Genomic DNA, 17,037 nt, shown 5'->3' with positions numbered 1-17,037 from the left:
AATTGTCTGGCAGCCTCAACTTCGGTCTTAAGAGGAAGTATGCACTTGAACTGTGTCCATTTGGGCGGATACTCACTCCAGGCCGAGTTTGTTCTATCCTCCACTCCCTGGCTGAAAACCACAACCTCATACATGCAGGTGCTGATTTAGACTATTCCATAGTGATGATGGTCAATGCCTGATGAATCTGTTGGTTCAAGACCTTCTCCAAAGTACTTCTGCAAAGACAAAAGGGCAATACCAGTGGTGGATTGAGCCAAGGTTTCTTTAGTGTAGCGGTGGTATCACGTTCGCCTAACATAGAAAAGGTCCATAGTTTGAAACTGGGCGGAAACACTGTCCATTTGACCTGCTTTCTCTGCAGCGGGGAATCTTCTTGCAACTGGTCAATAAAAAGACAGCTCTTCCAGGCTGCGCATAAGGCCACTGATGAAGCCAACCGATTGGCATCATCTGAGAAATGTCCTCCGGCATGCATTCGTTTGATTCAGCACTTCTTTGACAACATTGTCACACTTTTGCTAAGTGACAGAAGTGTGACAATCTGGACTAATGCTTTTAGCAACAGTCTGTTCAGGACCTGTAGTTTCAGTAGTAAAATAGTGTTAATCAGCATGAGTTGTGTTGCATAGGACAGGAGAAGCCAAGGTGAGTGAACAGTTTGTGGTTGCCTTTTGAAAAGACGCTCCCCGTCAGGGAATCGAACCCTGGTCTTCTGCGTGACAAGCAGAGATACTGTCCACTATACTAACGAGGAGTGCATCTGAAAATTGTCTGGCAGCCTCAACTTCGGTCTTAAGAGGAAGTATGGACTTGAACTGTGTCCATTTGGGCGGATACTCACTCCAGGCCGAGTTTGTTCTATCCTCCACTCCCTGGCTGAAAACCACGACCTCATACATGCAGGTGCTTATTTAGACTGTTCCATAGTGACGATGGTCAATGCCTGATGAATCTGTTAGTTCAAGACCTTCTCCAAAGTACTTCTGCAAAGACAAAAGGGCAATACCAGTGGTGGATTGAGCCGAGGTTTCTTTAGTGTAGCGGTGGTATCACGTTCGCCTAACATAGGAAAGGTCCCCAGTGTGAAACTGGGCCTGAAACACTGTCCATTTGCCCTGCTTTCTCTGCAGCGGTGGCTCTTCTTGCAACTGGTCAATAAAAGGACAGCTCTTCCAGGCTGCGCATAAGGCCACTAATGAAGCCAACCGATTGGCATCATCTGAGAGATGTCCTCCTGCATGCATTCGTTTGATTCAGCACTTCTTTGACAATATTGTCACACTTTTGCTAAGTGACAGAAGTGTGACTATCTGGACTCATGCTTTTAGCAACAGTCTGTTCAGGACCTGTAGTTTCAGTAGTAAAATAGTGTTAATCAGCATGAGTTGTGTTGCATAGGACAGGAGAAGCCAAGGAGAGTGAAAAGTTTGTAGTTGCCTTTTGAAAAGAAGCTCCCCGTCAGGGAATCGAACCCTGGTCTTCTGCGTGACAAGCAGAGATACTGTCCACTATACTAACGAGGAGTGCATCTGAAAATTGTCTGGCAGCCTCAACTTCGGTCTTAAGAGGAAGTATGCACTTGAACTGTGTCCATTTGGGCGGATACTCACTCCAGGCCGAGTTTGTTCTATCCTCCACTCCCTGGCTGAAAACCACAACCTCATACATGCAGGTGCTGATTTAGACTATTCCATAGTGATGATGGTCAATGCCTGATGAATCTGTTGGTTCAAGACCTTCTCCAAAGTACTTCTGCAAAGACAAAAGGGCAATACCAGTGGTGGATAGAGCCAAGGTTTCTTTAGTGTAGCGCTGGTATCACGTTCGCCTAACATAGAAAAGGTCCATAGTTTGAAACTGGGCGGAAACACTGTCCATTTGACCTGCTTTCTCTGCAGCGGGGAATCTTCTTGCAACTGGTCAATAAAAAGACAGCTCTTTCAGGCTGCGCATAAGGCCACTGATGAAGCCAACCGATTGGCATCATCTGAGAAATGTCCTCCGGCATGCATTCGTTTGATTCAGCACTTCTTTGACAACATTGTCACACTTTTGCTAAGTGACAGAAGTGTGACAATCTGGACTCATGCTTTTAGCAACAGTCTGTTCAGGACCTGTAGTTTCAGTAGTAAAATAGTGTTAATCAGCATGAGTTGTGTTGCATAGGACAGGAGAAGCCAAGGAGAGTGAAAAGTTTGTAGTTGCCTTTTGAAAAGAAGCTCCCCGTCAGGGAATCGAACCCTGGTCTTCTGCGTGACAAGCAGAGATACTGTCCACTATACTAACGAGGAGTGCATCTGAAAATTGTCTGGCAGCCTCAACTTCGGTCTTAAGAGGAAGTATGCACTTGAACTGTGTCCATTTGGGCGGATACTCACTCCAGGCCGAGTTTGTTCTATCCTCCACTCCCTGGCTGAAAACCACAACCTCATACATGCAGGTGCTGATTTAGACTATTCCATAGTGATGATAGTCAATGCCTGATGAATCTGTTGGTTCAAGACCTTCTCCAAAGTACTTCTGCAAAGACAAAAGGGCAATACCAGTGGTGGATTGAGCCAAGGTTTCTTTAGTGTAGCGGTGGTATCACGTTCGCCTAACATAGAAAAGGTCCATAGTTTGAAACTGGGCGGAAACACTGTCCATTTGACCTGCTTTCTCTGCAGCGGGGAATCTTCTTGCAACTGGTCAATAAAAAGACAGCTCTTCCAGGCTGCGCATAAGGCCACTGATGAAGCCAACCGATTGGCATCATCTGAGAAATGTCCTCCGGCATGCATTCGTTTGATTCAGCACTTCTTTGACAACATTGTCACACTTTTGCTAATTGACAGAAGTGTGACAATCTGGACTCATGCTTTTAGCAACAGTCTGTTCAGGACCTGTAGTTTCAGTAGTAAAATAGTGTTAATCAGCATGAGTTGTGTTGCATAGGACAGGAGAAGCCAAGGAGAGTGAAAAGTTTGTAGTTGCCTTTTGAAAAGAAGCTCCCCATCAGGGAATCGAACCCTGGTCTTCTGCGTGACAAGCAGAGATACTGTCCACTATACTAACGAGGAGTGTATCTGAAAATTGTCTGGCAGCCTCAACTTCGGTCTTAAGAGGAAGTATGCACTTGAACTGCGTCCATTTGGGCGGATACTCACTCCAGGCCGAGTTTGTTCTATCCTCCACTCCCTGGCTGAAAACCACAACCTCCTACATGCAGGTGCTGATTTAGACTGTTCCATAGTGATGATGGTCAATGCCTGATGAATCTGTTAGTTCAAGACCTTCTCCAAAGTACTTCTGCAAAGACAAAAGGGCAATACCAGTGGTGGATTGAGCCAAGGTTTCTTTAGTGTAGCGGTGGTATCACGATCGCCTAACATAGGAAAGGTCCTCAGTTTGAAACTGGGCATAAACACTGTCCATTTGTCCTGCCTTCTCTGCAGCGGTGGCTCTTCTTGCAACTGGTCAATAAAAGGACAGCTCTTCCAGGCTGCGCATTAGGCCACTAATGAAGCCATCCGATTGGCATCATCTGAGAGATGTCCTCCTGCATGCATTCGTTGGATTCAGCACTTCTTTGACAACATTGTCACACTTTTGCTAAGTGACAGAAGTGTGACAATCTGGACTCATGCTTTTAGCAACAGTCTGTTCAGGACCTGTAGTTTCAGTAGTAAAATAGTGTTAATCAGCATGAGTTGTGTTGCATAGGACAGGAGAAGCCAAGGTGAGTGAACAGTTTGTGGTTGCCTTTTGAAAAGACGCTCCCCGTCAGGGAATCGAACCCTGGTCTTCTGCGTGACAAGCAGAGATACTGTCCACTATACTAACGAGGAGTGTATTGGAAAATTGTCTGGCAGCCTCAACTTCGGTCTTAAGAGGAAGTATGCACTTGAACTGCGTCCATTTGGGCGGATACTCACTCCAGGCCGAGTTTGTTCTATCCTCCACTCCCTGGCTGAAAACCACAACCTCCTACATGCAGGTGCTGATTTAGACTGTTCCATAGTGATGATGGTCAATGCCTGATGAATCTGTTAGTTCAAGACCTTCTCCAAAGTACTTCTGCAAAGACAAAAGAGCAATACCAGTTGTGGATTGAGCAAACGTTTCTTTAGTGTAGCGGTGGTATCACGTTCGCCTAACATAGGAAAGGTCCCCAGTGTGAAACTGGGCCTGAAACACTGTCCATTTGTCCTGCTTTCTCTGCAGCGGTGGCTCTTCTTGCAACTGGTCAATAAAAGGACAGCTCTTCCAGGCTGCGCATAAGGCCACTGATGAAGCCAACCGATTGGCATCATCTGAGAGATGTCCTCCTGCATGCATTCGTTTGATTCAGCACTTCTTTGACAACATTGTCACAGTTTCGCTAAGTGATAGAAGTGTGACAATCTGGAGTCTTGCTTTTAGCAACAGTCTGTTCAGGACCTGTAGTTTCAGTAGTAAAATAGTGTTAATCAGCATGAGTTGTGTTGCATAGGACAGGAGAAGCAAAGGTGAGTGAACAGTTTGTGGTTGCCTTTTGAAAAGACGCTCCCCGTCAGGGAATCGAACCCTGGTCTTCTGCGTGACAAGCAGAGATACTGTCCACTATACTAACGAGGAGTGCATCTGAAAATTGTCTGGCAGCCTCAACTTCGGTCTTAACAGGAAGTATGGACTTGAACTGTGTCCATTTGGGCGGATACTCACTCCAGGCCGAGTTTGTTCTATCCTCCACTCCCTGGCTGAAAACCACGACCTCATACATGCAGGTGCTTATTTAGACTGTTCCATAGTGACGATGGTCAATGCCTGATGAATCTGTTAGTTCAAGACCTTCTCCAAAGTACTTCTGCAAAGACAAAAGGGCAATACCAGTGGTGGATTGAGCCGAGGTTTCTTTAGTGTAGCGGTGGTATCACGTTCGCCTAACATAGGAAAGGTCCCCAGTGTGAAACTGGGCCTGAAACACTGTCCATTTGTCCTGCTTTCTCTGCAGCGGTGGCTCTTCTTGCAACTGGTCAATAAAAGGACAGCTCTTCCAGGCTGCGCATAAGGCCACTAATGAAGCCAACCGATTGGCATCATCTGAGAGATGTCCTCCTGCATGCATTCGTTTGATTCAGCACTTCTTTGACAATATTGTCACACTTTTGCTAAGTGACAGAAGTGTGACTATCTGGACTCATGCTTTTAGCAACAGTCTGTTCAGGACCTGTAGTTTCAGTAGTAAAATAGTGTTAATCAGCATGAGTTGTGTTGCATAGGACAGGAGAAGCCAAGGAGAGTGAAAAGTTTGTAGTTGCCTTTTGAAAAGAAGCTCCCCGTCAGGGAATCGAACCCTGGTCTTCTGCGTGACAAGCAGAGATACTGTCCACTATACTAACGAGGAGTGCATCTGAAAATTGTCTGGCAGCCTCAACTTCGGTCTTAAGAGGAAGTATGCACTTGAACTGTGTCCATTTGGGCGGATACTCACTCCAGGCCGAGTTTGTTCTATCCTCCACTCCCTGGCTGAAAACCACGACCTCCTACATGCAGGTGCTGATTTAGACTGTTCCATAGTGATGATGGTCAATGCCTGATGAATTTGTTAGTTCAAGACCTTCTCCAAAGTACTTCTGCAAAGACAAAAGAGCAATACCAGTTGTGGATTGAGCAAACGTTTCTTTAGTGTAGCGGTGGTATCACGTTCGCCTAACATAGGAAAGGTCCCCAGTTTGAAACTGGGCGGAAACACTGTCCATTTGTCCTGCCTTCTCTGCAGCGGTGGATCTTCTTGCAACTGGTCAATAAAAGGACAGCTCTTCCAGGCTGCGCATTAGGCCACTAATGAAGCCATCCGATTGGCATCATCTGAGAGATGTCCTCCTGCATGCATTCGTTGGATTCAGCACTTCTTTGACAACATTGTCACACTTTTGCTAAGTGACAGAAGTGTGACAATCTGGACTCATGCTTTTAGCAACAGTCTGTTCAGGACCTGTAGTTTCAGTAGTAAAATAGCGTTAATCAGCATGAGTTGTGTTGCATAGGACAGGAGAAGCCAAGGAGAATGAAAAGTTTGTAGTTGCCATTTGAAAAGAAGCTCCCCGTCAGGGAATCGAACCCTGGTCTTCTGCGTGACAAGCAGAGATACTGTCCACTATACTAACGAGGAGTGTATCTGAAAATTGTCTGGCATCCTCAACTTCGGTCTTAAGAGGAAGTATGCACTTGAACTGCATCCATTTGGGCGGATACTCACTCCAGGCCGAGTTTGATCTATCCTCCACTCCCTGGCTGAAAACCACGACCTCATACATGCAGGTGCTGATTTAGACTATTCCACAGTGATGATGGTCAATGCCTGATGAATCTTTTAGTTCAAGACCTTCTCCAAAGTACTTCTGCAAAGACAAAAGGGCAATACCAGTGGTGGATTGAGCCGAGATTTCTTTAGTGTCGCGGTGGTATCACGTTCGCCTAACGTAGGAAAGGTCCATAGTTTGAAACTAGGCGGAAACACTGTCCATTTGTCCTGCCTTCTCTGCAGCGGGTAATCTTCTTGCAACTGGTCAATAAAAAACAGGTCTTCCAGGCTGCGCATAAGGCCACTGATGAAGCCAACCGATTGGCATCATCTGAGAGATGTCCTCCTGCATGCATTCGTTTGATTCAGCACTTCTTTGACAACATTGTCACAGTTTCGCTAAGTGATAGAAGTGTGACAATCTGGAGTCTTGCTTTTAGCAACAGTCTGTTCAGGACCTGTAGTTTCAGTAGTAAAATAGTGTTAATGAGCATGAGTTGTGTTGCATAGGACAGGAGAAGCCAAGGTGAGTGAACAGTTTGTGGTTGCCTTTTGAAAAGACGCTCCCCGTCAGGGAATCGAACCCTGGTCTTCTGCGTGACAAGCAGAGATACTGTCCACTATACTAACGAGGAGTGCATCTGAAAATTGTCTGGCAGCCTCAACTTCGGTCTTAACAGGAAGTATGGACTTGAACTGTGTCCATTTGGGCGGATACTCACTCCAGGCCGAGTTTGTTCTATCCTCCACTCCCTGGCTGAAAACCACGACCTCATACATGCAGGTGCTTATTTAGACTGTTCCATAGTGACGATGGTCAATGCCTGATGAATCTGTTAGTTCAAGACCTTCTCCAAAGTACTTCTGCAAAGACAAAAGGGCAATACCAGTGGTGGATTGAGCCGAGGTTTCTTTAGTGTAGCGGTGGTATCACGTTCGCCTAACATAGGAAAGGTCCCCAGTGTGAAACTGGGCCTGAAACACTGTCCATTTGTCCTGCTTTCTCTGCAGCGGTGGCTCTTCTTGCAACTGGTCAATAAAAGGACAGCTCTTCCAGGCTGCGCATAAGGCCACTAATGAAGCCAACCGATTGGCATCATCTGAGAGATGTCCTCCTGCATGCATTCGTTTGATTCAGCACTTCTTTGACAATATTGTCACACTTTTGCTAAGTGACAGAAGTGTGACTATCTGGACTCATGCTTTTAGCAACAGTCTGTTCAGGACCTGTAGTTTCAGTAGTAAAATAGTGTTAATCAGCATGAGTTGTGTTGCATAGGACAGGAGAAGCCAAGGAGAGTGAAAAGTTTGTAGTTGCCTTTTGAAAAGAAGCTCCCCGTCAGGGAATCGAACCCTGGTCTTCTGCGTGACAAGGAGAGATACTGTCCACTATACTAACGAGGAGTGCATCTGAAAATTGTCTGGCAGCCTCAACTTCGGTCTTAAGAGGAAGTATGCACTTGAACTGTGTCCATTTGGGCGGATACTCACTCCAGGCCGAGTTTGTTCTATCCTCCACTCCCTGGCTGAAAACCACAACCTCATACATGCAGGTGCTGATTTAGACTATTCCATAGTGATGATGGTCAATGCCTGATGAATCTGTTGGTTCAAGACCTTCTCCAAAGTACTTCTGCAAAGACAAAAGGGCAATACCAGTGGTGGATTGAGCCAAGGTTTCTTTAGTGTAGCGGTGGTATCACGTTCGCCTAACATAGAAAAGGTCCATAGTTTGAAACTGGGCGGAAACACTGTCCATTTGACCTGCTTTCTCTGCAGCGGGGAATCTTCTTGCAACTGGTCAATAAAAAGACAGCTCTTTCAGGCTGCGCATAAGGCCACTGATGAAGCCAACCGATTGGCATCATCTGAGAAATGTCCTCCGGCATGCATTCGTTTGATTCAGCACTTCTTTGACAACATTGTCACACTTTTGCTAAGTGACAGAAGTGTGACAATCTGGACTCATGCTTTTAGCAACAGTCTGTTCAGGACCTGTAGTTTCAGTAGTAAAATAGTGTTAATCAGCATGAGTTGTGTTGCATAGGACAGGAGAAGCCAAGGAGAGTGAAAAGTTTGTAGTTGCCTTTTGAAAAGAAGCTCCCCGTCAGGGAATCGAACCCTGGTCTTCTGCGTGACAAGCAGAGATACTGTCCACTATACTAACGAGGAGTGCATATGAAAATTGTCTGGCAGCCTCAACTTCGGTCTTAAGAGGAAGTATGCACTTGAACTGCGTCCATTTGGGCGGATACTCACTCCAGGCCGAGTTTGTTCTATCCTCCACTCCCTGGCTGAAAACCACAACCTCCTACATGCAGGTGCTGATTTAGACTGTTCCATAGTGATGATGGTCAATGCCTGATGAATCTGTTAGTTCAAGACCTTCTCCAAAGTACTTCTGCAAAGACAAAAGGGCAATACCAGTGGTGGATTGAGCCAAGGTTTCTTTAGTGTAGCGGTGGTATCACGTTCGCCTAACATAGGAAAGGTCCCCAGTGTGAAACTGGGCCTGAAACACTGTCCATTTGTCCTGCTTTCTCTGCAGCGGTGGCTCTTCTTGCAACTGGTCAATAAAAGGACAGCTCTTCCAGGCTGCGCATAAGGCCACTAATGAAGCCAACCGATTGGCATCATCTGAGAGATGTCCTCCTGCATGCATTCGTTTGATTCAGCACTTCTTTGACAATATTGTCACACTTTTGCTAAGTGACAGAAGTGTGACTATCTGGACTCATGCTTTTAGCAACAGTCTGTTCAGGACCTGTAGTTTCAGTAGTAAAATAGTGTTAATCAGCATGAGTTGTGTTGCATAGGACAGGAGAAGCCAAGGAGAGTGAAAAGTTTGTAGTTGCCTTTTGAAAAGAAGCTCCCCGTCAGGGAATCGAACCCTGGTCTTCTGCGTGACAAGGAGAGATACTGTCCACTATACTAACGAGGAGTGCATCTGAAAATTGTCTGGCAGCCTCAACTTCGGTCTTAAGAGGAAGTATGCACTTGAACTGTGTCCATTTGGGCGGATACTCACTCCAGGCCGAGTTTGTTCTATCCTCCACTCCCTGGCTGAAAACCACAACCTCATACATGCAGGTGCTGATTTAGACTATTCCATAGTGATGATGGTCAATGCCTGATGAATCTGTTGGTTCAAGACCTTCTCCAAAGTACTTCTGCAAAGACAAAAGGGCAATACCAGTGGTGGATTGAGCCAAGGTTTTTTTAGTGTAGCGGTGGTATCACGTTCGCCTAACATAGAAAAGGTCCATAGTTTGAAACTGGGCGGAAACACTGTCCATTTGACCTGCTTTCTCTGGAGCGGGGAATCTTCTTGCAACTGGTCAATAAAAAGACAGCTCTTCCAGGCTGCGCATAAGGCCACTGATGAAGCCAACCGATTGGCATCATCTGAGAAATGTCCTCCGGCATGCATTCGTTTGATTCAGCACTTCTTTGACAATATTGTCACACTTTTGCTAAGTGACAGAAGTGTGACTATCTGGACTCATGCTTTTAGCAACAGTCTGTTCAGGACCTGTAGTTTCAGTAGTAAAATAGTGTTAATCAGCATGAGTTGTGTTGCATAGGACAGGAGAAGCCAAGGAGAGTGAAAAGTTTGTAGTTGCCTTTTGAAAAGAAGCTCCCCGTCAGGGAATCGAACCCTGGTCTTCTGCGTGACAAGCAGAGATACTGTCCACTATACTAACGAGGAGTGTATTGGAAAATTGTCTGGCAGCCTCAACTTCGGTCTTAAGAGGAAGTATGCACTTGAACTGCGTCCATTTGGGCGGATACTCACTCCAGGCCGAGTTTGTTCTATCCTCCACTCCCTGGCTGAAAACCACAACCTCCTACATGCAGGTGCTGATTTAGACTGTTCCATAGTGATGATGGTCAATGCCTGATGAATTTGTTAGTTCAAGACCTTCTCCAAAGTACTTCTGCAAAGACAAAAGAGCAATACCAGTTGTGGATTGAGCAAACGTTTCTTTAGTGTAGCGGTGGTATCACGTTCGCCTAACATAGGAAAGGTCCCCAGTTTGAAACTGGGCGGAAACACTGTCCATTTGTCCTGCCTTCTCTGCAGCGGTGGATCTTCTTGCAACTGGTCAATAAAAGGACAGCTCTTCCAGGCTGCGCATAAGGCCACTAATGAAGCCAACCGATTGGCATCATCTGAGAGATGTCCTCCTGCATGCATTCGTTTGATTCAGCACTTCTTTGACAATATTGTCACACTTTTGCTAAGTGACAGAAGTGTGACTATCTGGACTCATGCTTTTAGCAACAGTCTGTTCAGGACCTGTAGTTTCAGTAGTAAAATAGTGTTAATCAGCATGAGTTGTGTTGCATAGGACAGGAGAAGCCAAGGAGAGTGAAAAGTTTGTAGTTGCCTTTTGAAAAGAAGCTCCCCGTCAGGGAATCGAACCCTGGTCTTCTGCGTGATAAGGAGAGATACTGTCCACTATACTAACGAGGAGTGCATCTGAAAATTGTCTGGCAGCCTCAACTTCGGTCTTAAGAGGAAGTATGCACTTGAACTGTGTCCATTTGGGCGGATACTCACTCCAGGCCGAGTTTGTTCTATCCTCCACTCCCTGGCTGAAAACCACAACCTCATACATGCAGGTGCTGATTTAGACTATTCCATAGTGATGATGGTCAATGCCTGATGAATCTGTTGGTTCAAGACCTTCTCCAAAGTACTTCTGCAAAGACAAAAGGGCAATACCAGTGGTGGATTGAGCCAAGGTTTCTTTAGTGTAGCGGTGGTATCACGTTCGCCTAACATAGAAAAGGTCCATAGTTTGAAACTGGGCGGAAACACTGTCCATTTGACCTGCTTTCTCTGCAGCGGGGAATCTTCTTGCAACTGGTCAATAAAAAGACAGCTCTTCCAGGCTGCGCATAAGGCCACTGATGAAGCCAACCGATTGGCATCATCTGAGAAATGTCCTCCGGCATGCATTCGTTTGATTCAGCACTTCTTTGACAACATTGTCACACTTTTGCTAAGTGACAGAAGTGTGACAATCTGGACTAATGCTTTTAGCAACAGTCTGTTCAGGACCTGTAGTTTCAGTAGTAAAATAGTGTTAATCAGCATGAGTTGTGTTGCATAGGACAGGAGAAGCCAAGGTGAGTGAACAGTTTGTGGTTGCCTTTTGAAAAGACGCTCCCCGTCAGGGAATCGAACCCTGGTCTTCTGCGTGACAAGCAGAGATACTGTCCACTATACTAACGAGGAGTGCATCTGAAAATTGTCTGGCAGCCTCAACTTCGGTCTTAAGAGGAAGTATGGACTTGAACTGTGTCCATTTGGGCGGATACTCACTCCAGGCCGAGTTTGTTCTATCCTCCACTCCCTGGCTGAAAACCACGACCTCATACATGCAGGTGCTTATTTAGACTGTTCCATAGTGACGATGGTCAATGCCTGATGAATCTGTTAGTTCAAGACCTTCTCCAAAGTACTTCTGCAAAGACAAAAGGGCAATACCAGTGGTGGATTGAGCCGAGGTTTCTTTAGTGTAGCGGTGGTATCACGTTCGCCTAACATAGGAAAGGTCCCCAGTGTGAAACTGGGCCTGAAACACTGTCCATTTGCCCTGCTTTCTCTGCAGCGGTGGCTCTTCTTGCAACTGGTCAATAAAAGGACAGCTCTTCCAGGCTGCGCATAAGGCCACTAATGAAGCCAACCGATTGGCATCATCTGAGAGATGTCCTCCTGCATGCATTCGTTTGATTCAGCACTTCTTTGACAATATTGTCACACTTTTGCTAAGTGACAGAAGTGTGACTATCTGGACTCATGCTTTTAGCAACAGTCTGTTCAGGACCTTTAGTTTCAGTAGTAAAATAGTGTTAATCAGCATGAGTTGTGTTGCATAGGACAGGAGAAGCCAAGGAGAGTGAAAAGTTTGTAGTTGCCTTTTGAAAAGAAGCTCCCCGTCAGGGAATCGAACCCTGGTCTTCTGCGTGACAAGCAGAGATACTGTCCACTATACTAACGAGGAGTGCATCTGAAAATTGTCTGGCAGCCTCAACTTCGGTCTTAAGAGGAAGTATGCACTTGAACTGTGTCCATTTGGGCGGATACTCACTCCAGGCCGAGTTTGTTCTATCCTCCACTCCCTGGCTGAAAACCACAACCTCATACATGCAGGTGCTGATTTAGACTATTCCATAGTGATGATGGTCAATGCCTGATGAATCTGTTGGTTCAAGACCTTCTCCAAAGTACTTCTGCAAAGACAAAAGGGCAATACCAGTGGTGGATTGAGCCAAGGTTTCTTTAGTGTAGCGGTGGTATCACGTTCGCCTAACATAGAAAAGGTCCATAGTTTGAAACTGGGCGGAAACACTGTCCATTTGACCTGCTTTCTCTGCAGCGGGGAATCTTCTTGCAACTGGTCAATAAAAAGACAGCTCTTTCAGGCTGCGCATAAGGCCACTGATGAAGCCAACCGATTGGCATCATCTGAGAAATGTCCTCCGGCATGCATTCGTTTGATTCAGCACTTCTTTGACAACATTGTCACACTTTTGCTAAGTGACAGAAGTGTGACAATCTGGACTCATGCTTTTAGCAACAGTCTGTTCAGGACCTGTAGTTTCAGTAGTAAAATAGTGTTAATCAGCATGAGTTGTGTTGCATAGGACAGGAGAAGCCAAGGAGAGTGAAAAGTTTGTAGTTGCCTTTTGAAAAGAAGCTCCCCGTCAGGGAATCGAACCCTGGTCTTCTGCGTGACAAGCAGAGATACTGTCCACTATACTAACGAGGAGTGTATTGGAAAATTGTCTGGCAGCCTCAACTTCGGTCTTAAGAGGAAGTATGCACTTGAACTGCGTCCATTTGGGCGGATACTCACTCCAGGCCGAGTTTGTTCTATCCTCCACTCCCTGGCTGAAAACCACAACCTCCTACATGCAGGTGCTGATTTAGACTGTTCCATAGTGATGATGGTCAATGCCTGATGAATCTGTTAGTTCAAGACCTTCTCCAAAGTACTTCTGCAAAGACAAAAGAGCAATACCAGTTGTGGATTGAGCAAACGTTTCTTTAGTGTAGCGGTGGTATCACGTTCGCCTAACATAGGAAAGGTCCCCAGTTTGAAACTGGGCGGAAACACTGTCCATTTGTCCTGCCTTCTCTGCAGCGGTGGATCTTCTTGCAACTGGTCAATAAAAGGACAGCTCTTCCAGGCTGCGCATAAGGCCACTGATGAAGCCAACCGATTGGCATCATCTGAGAAATGTCCTCCGGCATGCATTCGTTTGATTCAGCACTTCTTTGACAATATTGTCACACTTTTGCTAAGTGACAGAAGTGTGACTATCTGGACTCATGCTTTTAGCAACAGTCTGTTCAGGACCTGTAGTTTCAGTAGTAAAATAGTGTTAATCAGCATGAGTTGTGTTGCATAGGACAGGAGAAGCCAAGGAGAGTGAAAAGTTTGTAGTTGCCTTTTGAAAAGAAGCTCCCCGTCAGGGAATCGAACCCTGGTCTTCTGCGTGACAAGCAGAGATACTGTCCACTATACTAACGAGGAGTGTATTGGAAAATTGTCTGGCAGCCTCAACTTCGGTCTTAAGAGGAAGTATGCACTTGAACTGCGTCCATTTGGGCGGATACTCACTCCAGGCCGAGTTTGTTCTATCCTCCACTCCCTGGCTGAAAACCACAACCTCCTACATGCAGGTGCTGATTTAGACTGTTCCATAGTGATGATGGTCAATGCCTGATGAATCTGTTAGTTCAAGACCTTCTCCAAAGTACTTCTGCAAAGACAAAAGGGCAATACCAGTGGTGGATTGAGCCAAGGTTTCTTTAGTGTAGCGGTGGTATCACGTTCGCCTAACATAGAAAAGGTCCATAGTTTGAAACTGGGCGGAAACACTGTCCATTTGACCTGCTTTCTCTGCAGCGGGGAATCTTCTTGCAACTGGTCAATAAAAAGACAGCTCTTCCAGGCTGCGCATAAGGCCACTGATGAAGCCAACCGATTGGCATCATCTGAGAAATGTCCTCCGGCATGCATTCGTTTGATTCAGCACTTCTTTGACAACATTGTCACACTTTTGCTAAGTGACAGAAGTGTGACAATCTGGACTCATGCTTTTAGCAACAGTCTGTTCAGGACCTGTAGTTTCAGTAGTAAAATAGTGTTAATCAGCATGAGTTGTGTTGCATAGGACAGGAGAAGCCAAGGAGAGTGAAAAGTTTGTAGTTGCCTTTTGAAAAGAAGCTCCCCGTCAGGGAATCGAACCCTGGTCTTCTGCGTGACAAGCAGAGATACTGTCCACTATACTAACGAGGAGTGTATTGGAAAATTGTCTGGCAGCCTCAACTTCGGTCTTAAGAGGAAGTATGCACTTGAACTGCGTCCATTTGGGCGGATACTCACTCCAGGCCGAGTTTGTTCTATCCTCCACTCCCTGGCTGAAAACCACAACCTCATACATGCAGGTGCTTATTTAGACTGTTCCATAGTGACGATGGTCAATGCCTGATGAATCTGTTAGTTCAAGACCTTCTCCAAAGTACTTCTGCAAAGACAAAAGGGCAATACCAGTGGTGGATTGAGCCGAGGTTTCTTTAGTGTAGCGGTGGTATCACGTTCGCCTAACATAGGAAAGGTCCCCAGTGTGAAACTGGGCCTGAAACACTGTCCATTTGTCCTGCTTTCTCTGCAGCGGTGGCTCTTCTTGCAACTGGTCAATAAAAGGACAGCTCTTCCAGGCTGCGCATAAGGCCACTGATGAAGCCAACCGATTGGCATCATCTGAGAGATGTCCTCCTGCATGCATTCGTTTGATTCAGCACTTCTTTGACAACATTGTCACAGTTTCGCTAAGTGATAGAAGTGTGACAATCTGGAGTCTTGCTTTTAGCAACAGTCTGTTCAGGACCTGTAGTTTCAGTAGTAAAATAGTGTTAATCAGCATGAGTTGTGTTGCATAGGACAGGAGAAGCCAAGGAGAGTGAAAAGTTTGTAGTTGCCTTTTGAAAAGAAGCTCCCCGTCAGGGAATCGAACCCTGGTCTTCTGCGTGACAAGCAGAGATACTGTCCACTATACTAACGAGGAGTGCATCTGAAAATTGTCTGGCAGCCTCAACTTCGGTCTTAAGAGGAAGTATGCACTTGAACTGCGTCCATTTGGGCGGATACTCACTCCAGGCCGAGTTTGTTCTATCCTCCACTCCCTGGCTGAAAACCACAACCTCATACATGCAGGTGCTTATTTAGACTGTTCCATAGTGACGATGGTCAATGCCTGATGAATCTGTTAGTTCAAGACCTTCTCCAAAGTACTTCTGCAAAGACAAAAGGGCAATACCAGTGGTGGATTGAGCCGAGGTTTCTTTAGTGTAGCGGTGGTATCACGTTCGCCTAACATAGGAAAGGTCCCCAGTGTGAAACTGGGCCTGAAACACTGTCCATTTGTCCTGCTTTCTCTGCAGCGGTGGCTCTTCTTGCAACTGGTCAATAAAAGGACAGCTCTTCCAGGCTGCGCATAAGGCCACTGATGAAGCCAACCGATTGGCATCATCTGAGAGATGTCCTCCTGCATGCATTCGTTTGATTCAGCACTTCTTTGACAACATTGTCACAGTTTCGCTAAGTGATAGAAGTGTGACAATCTGGAGTCTTGCTTTTAGCAACAGTCTGTTCAGGACCTGTAGTTTCAGTAGTAAAATAGTGTTAATCAGCATGAGTTGTGTTGCATAGGACAGGAGAAGCCAAGGAGAGTGAAAAGTTTGTAGTTGCCTTTTGAAAAGAAGCTCCCCGTCAGGGAATCGAACCCTGGTCTTCTGCGTGACAAGCAGAGATACTGTCCACTATACTAACGAGGAGTGCATCTGAAAATTGTCTGGCAGCCTCAACTTCGGTCTTAAGAGGAAGTATGCACTTGAACTGCGTCCATTTGGGCGGATACTCACTCCAGGCCGAGTTTGTTCTATCCTCCACTCCCTGGCTGAAAACCACAACCTCCTACATGCAGGTGCTGATTTAGACTGTTCCATAGTGATGATGGTCAATGCCTGATGAATCTGTTAGTTCAAGACCTTCTCCAAAGTACTTCTGCAAAGACAAAAGAGCAATACCAGTTGTGGATTGAGCAAACGTTTCTTTAGTGTAGCGGTGGTATCACGTTCGCCTAACATAGGAAAGGTCCCCAGTTTGAAACTGGGCGGAAACACTGTCCATTTGTCCTGCCTTCTCTGCAGCGGTGGATCTTCTTGCAACTGGTCAATAAAAGGACAGCTCTTCCAGGCTGCGCATAAGGCCACTAATGAAGCCAACCGATTGGCATCATCTGAGAGATGTCCTCCTGCATGCATTCGTTTGATTCAGCACTTCTTTGACAATATTGTCACACTTTTGCTAAGTGACAGAAGTGTGACTATCTGGAGTCATGCTTTTAGCAACAGTCTGTTCAGGACCTGTAGTTTCAGTAGTAAAATAGTGTTAATCAGCATGAGTTGTGTTGCATAGGACAGGAGAAGCCAAGGAGAGTGAACAGTTTGTAGTTGCCTTTTGAAAAGAAGCTCCCCGTCAGGGAATCGAACCCTGGTCTTCTGCGTGACAAGCAGAGATACTGTCCACTATACTAACGAGGAGTGCATCTGAAAATTGTCTGGCAGCCTCAACTTCGGTCTTAAGAGGAAGTATGCACTTGAACTGTGTCCATTTGGGCGGATACTCACTGCAGGCCGAGTTTGTTCTATCCTCCACTCCCTGGCTGAAAACCATAACCTCATACAT

General features: G+C 45.9%; 18 non-coding genes across 18 annotated transcripts; all 18 read right to left on the bottom strand.

The window, feature by feature from the left end:
* Positions 1-685: 685 nt before the first annotated feature.
* Positions 686-757, bottom strand: trnad-guc (transfer RNA aspartic acid (anticodon GUC)). Its single transcript has one exon. It is a non-coding gene; the product is annotated as a tRNA-Asp (tRNA).
* Positions 758-1,454: 697 nt separating this feature from the next.
* Positions 1,455-1,526, bottom strand: trnad-guc (transfer RNA aspartic acid (anticodon GUC)). Its single transcript has one exon. It is a non-coding gene; the product is annotated as a tRNA-Asp (tRNA).
* A 696-nt stretch (positions 1,527-2,222) lies between these two features.
* trnad-guc (transfer RNA aspartic acid (anticodon GUC)) lies at positions 2,223-2,294 on the bottom strand. The gene has a single exon. It is a non-coding gene; the product is annotated as a tRNA-Asp (tRNA).
* A 1,464-nt stretch (positions 2,295-3,758) lies between these two features.
* Positions 3,759-3,830, bottom strand: trnad-guc (transfer RNA aspartic acid (anticodon GUC)). The gene has a single exon. It is a non-coding gene; the product is annotated as a tRNA-Asp (tRNA).
* Positions 3,831-4,527: 697 nt separating this feature from the next.
* Positions 4,528-4,599, bottom strand: trnad-guc (transfer RNA aspartic acid (anticodon GUC)). Its single transcript has one exon. It is a non-coding gene; the product is annotated as a tRNA-Asp (tRNA).
* A 697-nt stretch (positions 4,600-5,296) lies between these two features.
* On the bottom strand, positions 5,297-5,368 carry trnad-guc (transfer RNA aspartic acid (anticodon GUC)). The gene has a single exon. It is a non-coding gene; the product is annotated as a tRNA-Asp (tRNA).
* Positions 5,369-6,064: 696 nt separating this feature from the next.
* On the bottom strand, positions 6,065-6,136 carry trnad-guc (transfer RNA aspartic acid (anticodon GUC)). Its single transcript has one exon. It is a non-coding gene; the product is annotated as a tRNA-Asp (tRNA).
* Positions 6,137-6,831: 695 nt separating this feature from the next.
* Positions 6,832-6,903, bottom strand: trnad-guc (transfer RNA aspartic acid (anticodon GUC)). Its single transcript has one exon. It is a non-coding gene; the product is annotated as a tRNA-Asp (tRNA).
* A 1,465-nt stretch (positions 6,904-8,368) lies between these two features.
* Positions 8,369-8,440, bottom strand: trnad-guc (transfer RNA aspartic acid (anticodon GUC)). The gene has a single exon. It is a non-coding gene; the product is annotated as a tRNA-Asp (tRNA).
* A 1,465-nt stretch (positions 8,441-9,905) lies between these two features.
* trnad-guc (transfer RNA aspartic acid (anticodon GUC)) lies at positions 9,906-9,977 on the bottom strand. The gene has a single exon. It is a non-coding gene; the product is annotated as a tRNA-Asp (tRNA).
* Positions 9,978-11,441: 1,464 nt separating this feature from the next.
* trnad-guc (transfer RNA aspartic acid (anticodon GUC)) lies at positions 11,442-11,513 on the bottom strand. The gene has a single exon. It is a non-coding gene; the product is annotated as a tRNA-Asp (tRNA).
* Positions 11,514-12,210: 697 nt separating this feature from the next.
* Positions 12,211-12,282, bottom strand: trnad-guc (transfer RNA aspartic acid (anticodon GUC)). Its single transcript has one exon. It is a non-coding gene; the product is annotated as a tRNA-Asp (tRNA).
* A 696-nt stretch (positions 12,283-12,978) lies between these two features.
* trnad-guc (transfer RNA aspartic acid (anticodon GUC)) lies at positions 12,979-13,050 on the bottom strand. The gene has a single exon. It is a non-coding gene; the product is annotated as a tRNA-Asp (tRNA).
* A 696-nt stretch (positions 13,051-13,746) lies between these two features.
* trnad-guc (transfer RNA aspartic acid (anticodon GUC)) lies at positions 13,747-13,818 on the bottom strand. Its single transcript has one exon. It is a non-coding gene; the product is annotated as a tRNA-Asp (tRNA).
* Positions 13,819-14,514: 696 nt separating this feature from the next.
* Positions 14,515-14,586, bottom strand: trnad-guc (transfer RNA aspartic acid (anticodon GUC)). Its single transcript has one exon. It is a non-coding gene; the product is annotated as a tRNA-Asp (tRNA).
* A 697-nt stretch (positions 14,587-15,283) lies between these two features.
* trnad-guc (transfer RNA aspartic acid (anticodon GUC)) lies at positions 15,284-15,355 on the bottom strand. Its single transcript has one exon. It is a non-coding gene; the product is annotated as a tRNA-Asp (tRNA).
* Positions 15,356-16,052: 697 nt separating this feature from the next.
* Positions 16,053-16,124, bottom strand: trnad-guc (transfer RNA aspartic acid (anticodon GUC)). Its single transcript has one exon. It is a non-coding gene; the product is annotated as a tRNA-Asp (tRNA).
* Positions 16,125-16,820: 696 nt separating this feature from the next.
* On the bottom strand, positions 16,821-16,892 carry trnad-guc (transfer RNA aspartic acid (anticodon GUC)). The gene has a single exon. It is a non-coding gene; the product is annotated as a tRNA-Asp (tRNA).
* Positions 16,893-17,037: the final 145 nt, after the last annotated feature.

Source organism: Gasterosteus aculeatus, chromosome 2 (genome assembly GCF_964276395.1).
Source record: "Gasterosteus aculeatus chromosome 2, fGasAcu3.hap1.1, whole genome shotgun sequence".
In the NCBI taxonomy this organism is placed as follows: Eukaryota; Metazoa; Chordata; class Actinopteri; order Perciformes; family Gasterosteidae; genus Gasterosteus; species Gasterosteus aculeatus.
This window is presented reverse-complemented; position numbering and strand designations above follow the sequence as displayed.